The sequence below is a fragment of the Pelodiscus sinensis genome, chromosome 1, assembly GCF_052426305.1.
Source record: "Pelodiscus sinensis isolate ZL-2025 chromosome 1, ASM5242630v1, whole genome shotgun sequence".
In the NCBI taxonomy this organism is placed as follows: Eukaryota; Metazoa; Chordata; order Testudines; family Trionychidae; genus Pelodiscus; species Pelodiscus sinensis.
Window position 1 is genome coordinate 27,701,156 of NC_143052.1, and position 4,713 is coordinate 27,705,868.

Sequence of the window (4,713 nt, forward strand, 5' to 3'; positions counted from 1 at the left end):
CCTGTGCTGCTTTTACCAAGTTGTCCATAATTGAATCAATGATCTGTCCTCTTCCTTGTTTATTATTTACCATTCCTGCAATTTTTGTGTCATCTGCAAACTTTATCAGTGATGATTTTATGTTTTCTTTCAGGTCACTGATAGGAATGTTAAATGGCTCCTCAATGACAATTGCCCATTTACAATTACATTCTGAGACCTAATCAGTTAGCCATTTTAAATCCATTTAATGTGTGCCATGTTAATTTTATATCATTTTAATTTTTTAAACAAAATGTTGTGTGTACCAAGATGAATACCTTGAAGAACTCTACTACCTCAGTTCTATTCATCAATCAAATTTGTAATGTTATCAAAAAGGATAGTAAGTTATTTTGACAGCAACTATTTTCCATAAGCCCATGTTGATGTGCATTAATTACATTACCGTCCTTTTATTCTTAATTAATCACATTTCATATCAGCTACTCTTGCCAGGGATTGATATTAGGCCAACAGGTCTATAATTGACTGGATGATCTCATTTACTCTTTTTAAGAATTGGCACATTCTCTGTCTTGCAGGCTTCTGAAATTTCCCCTGTGTGCCACGATTTACGAAAATCAGCATGAGCTCCTCAGTCAGCTCTTCTCTCGGATTCAAGTTATCAGGACCAGCTGAACTGAAAATGTCTCACTTTAGTAGCTTCTGTTTAACATCCTCCGGATCATACAATCAAATAACACTAGAACTGGAAGGGACTTGAAGAGTTTATCAGGTCAAGTCCCCTGCCCTCATGGCAGGACCAAGCACCGTCTAGATCAGTGGTCTCCAACCTTTTTAAGTATGAGATCACTTTTTGAATTTAAATGCAATCCAGGATCCAACTAAAACACAAACACAATTGCCTCAACTCCTTCCCACCCCTTCTCCAAGGCCCCGCCCCTGCTCATTCCATCATCCCTCCCCATCCTCACTCACTTTTATCAGGCTGGGGGCAGAGGGCTGGGGTGCCAGGGAGGGATGTGGACTCTGATCTTGGGCTAAAGGATGTGGAGTGTGGGAGGGGCTCTGAGCTGAGCCTGGGGCAGGAAGTTGAGGTTCAGGAGGGGGTTCAGGGTGCTGACTCTGGGAGGGAGTTTGGGTGCAGGGAGACTCAGGGCTAGGGCAGTGGTTTGGGGTGCAGGAGCGGTTCAGGACAGGGGCTGGGGTTTGGAATGCAGGCTCTAGCTGGGCACCGCTTACTATAGGTGGCCTCTGGGTGGTGGTGCAGACTCACTCCTATTCTGGCCCTGCACCACTCCCAAAAGCAGCCAGCAAACTCTCTCCACCCTTCCCCCCCCCCCCTCTGTGAATGGGGTACAGGATGGAGGGAGGGGCAACCCCTCCTCTTTTTACACAGCAAACAAGAGGCTCCTGGGGCTGGGGGACAGGTCCAAGGCAGAGGGCAGAAGTGACACAGTAGTGCTGAGAGAGGCAGATGTAGTGCCGGCATTTGACAACCTCCTGACCAAACCTGTCAGATCCCCTGTCAAAGACTCCAAGATCTACCAGTAGATCCTGATCTACTGGTTGGTGACCGCTGGTCTAGATCATACCTGATCTAACCTGCTCTTAAGTTATTAGTGGGATGGAAAAAAAGTGTTATCACCGCTCAATGAGACTGTATCATCTGTTTTTTCCCCTAATATAGTACAGAAATATTTACTGGACACTTCTGCCTTTTCTGAATTGTTAATGATCATTTTACTATTTGCATCTATTGATCATTCTTGTCCTTAACTCTTCTGGCCATAGATTATTCTTTGTGTCCTGTGGGCCCCATGCACTTTGCTGAACCCCTCTATCCCCTCCCAGGTCCTGCTGCTGTGGGCTTTGCTGGCCCCAGGGGGTTCCACTGGCCTCACCAGTCCTAGGGTCCATGTCACTGGCTGTGGTCCCAACCTGAGGAGGAGAGGGTTGCCAATTCTCCCAGACTGGAGGCTGCAGCAATGGAGTCCGGACCATCTAGTCCAGGATAGTTGGCAACCCAATCTCAAGATGTTCATCCCAAAAATAGTTCCAGTGCCACTGGCCTGATCCGAGGAGACTGGCTCCCCCTTCTACTGAGATGGAGACCATCCAAACTATACATTCCCTTCTACTCCTAAAAGTGTACCAGTGTTCCACAAAATCAACCCCCTCCATCCTACACCATCTACCTTTCCCATGATTCATTTCCAGAACCTTCTGCCTCACATTTTCTTCACTCGTGGGACAGGAAGGAACTTGGAGAATATCATTTACAGATGTGTCTTCAGCACAAGTCTGGGTTCCCTGAAGTCATCTATTATCAGAGAGACAGCCTGTGATGCAGTGTCATTAGTGCTGATATGAACCATCATCAATGCATTCTTTCCCATCCATTTCAGAAGCCTATCCAGTCTGAGAGGGTATGTCTACACTGCATCCCTAGTTCGAACTAGGGATGCAAATGGAGACAATCGAACTAGTTAATGAAGCGGGGATTTAAATATCCCGCGCTCCATTAACATGATCTCGCCGGCGCGCTAGTTCGAATCACAGCTGATTTGAACCAGGAAGTGCGCGCCGGGACGCGTTAGTTCAGACTAAAGCCCTTAGTCCGAACTAATGTTACTCCTCATTTTTTGAGGAGTAACATTAGTTCGGACTAAGGGCTTTAGTCTGAACTAACGCGTCCCAGCGCGCACTTCCTGGTTCAAATCAGCTGTGATTCGAACTAGCGCGCCGGCGAGATCATGTTAATGGAGCGTGGGATATTTAAATCCCCGCTTCATTAACTAGTTCGATTGTCTCCATTTGCATCCCTAGTTCGAACTAGGGATGCAGTGTAGACATACCCAGAGTGACCTCTTGTGTCTTGGCTTTGGGAAGGCAGCTCACTGTCCTGCTGTTCACGTGTCCTTTGCAGAATATTATTTTATGTCTTCTGAGTACTGAATTTTCACCAAAGATTGTTTGTCTTGAATGGTGGGAGAATTCTTTGTGGCGAGTTTCATTTTTTACAGGTTGGGTTGAGCTGCTATCTACATGACTGTCCCATACTTCTCTCTGTTCACTTGGACCTGCTGGATATTGAGAGATACCTTCCATAGTTTCCACACTGAAGATCTGGTATTGATTTGAAACTTCTAGCTGTGTGAAATTCCTCCAACTTCTCTCCTCTCTGGTGACCGCAACCTGCCTATCCACCTCTGTCTCCAGATTTGTAGAAGGCTGCAGTGACTTCTTGTGATTATGAATAGCCAGGTCTCTCTCACCAGAATCTCATCAGTGGTTTTTGTCTCTTCTTCCATAAAGATTTTAGAATTTGTCATTCTTTCTTTGTTATTGTGTTTTCCCCCATCTTGAATAATGGTCCTATCCTGTCCTTAGTGTTCCTCTTGCTTCTAATCTATTTGTAGTTTCTTATTACTCTTTATGTCTCTAGTCATTTAATCCCGTTTTGTGCCTTGGCCTTTCTAATTTTGTCCTTACATATTTGTGTTATTTATTTATATCCACTCTTTGTCATTTGACTTAGTTTTCACTCTTTTTTTAAGTTTCAGATCATGAAGATCTGGTTACGCTAAGGTAGCCTCTTGCCAAATTCCCTATGGGTATGTCTACACTGCCATCCTAGTTCGAACTAGGGTGGCTAATGTAGTCATTCGAACTTGCAAATGAAGCCCGGGATTAAAATATCCCGGGCTTTATTTGCATGTTCCCGGGCGCCGCCATTTTTAAATGCCCGGTAGTTCGAACTCCCTGCCCACGGCTACACACGGCATGGGCTAGGTAGTTCGAATTAAAGCTCCTAATTAGAACTACCATTACTCCTCATTGCAGTAACTACCGTTACTCCTCAGTGTAGCCGCAGGCAGTGTCATGAAGCGTGTCAGTGACAAACTGACAACCTTAGAAACATATTGAAAGACAAACAACCACCCAAGGGTTTGTTTCACAAAGTGTTCAGATAATAGGCTTTATCACTGAGGAGAGGCCTACCTGAGCAGTGGATTACTGCATGGACTCATGGGGCCCATGCCCAGGGGCCTTTGCTAATTTGGGTCCCCTGGAAAAATAGCCCCTTGCCATTGCCCCAGGGCTGAAGGAGCTCCCACTCCTCACTACGGCCCATGGCTATGTCAGTGGCACAGAGCTTCTCCAGTCTCAGGGCTACAGCGGTGCAGTGGTGGAGAGGAACAAGCAGGGGGCAGGGCTATGTGGGGAGAAGTGGAATGGTGCAGGGCTGTCAGAGGAACAAGAGGGGACTTCGGAGGAAGGCGCAGAACAGGGGTGGGGCTGTGGGTGGCTCCACATACAGAAGAGGCAGAATAGGGGTGGGAGTACAGGCGGAAGGGTGAGGTTGTGGTTCTGGTGCCGGGGCACCCTTTGTAGCTCTGGCCCAGCATCACAGGAGACCTTAGTCTGTTGCTGTACCTGAGGGAAGGCCCTAAAGTTTTAAGCAGGTATATATACCAACCTAATCCATTCCAACCCAGGTGTTCCAGTGCTCAATACTGTTCCCTGACTATAAGATGAGGTTGTATCATTGAAATATGTGTACCAGGTTGCTCTAACCTTTTCTTTGGCACAGAATATGAGAGGTTTCATGTGTGTGGAGAAGTTTGATGTATGTAACATGCACATGAGCATTGATCGATTGCTGGCATCAAGATCTGTGTGGGCATTCAGACAAAGGGAGAACCAAACAAATAGCCTGAGATACGT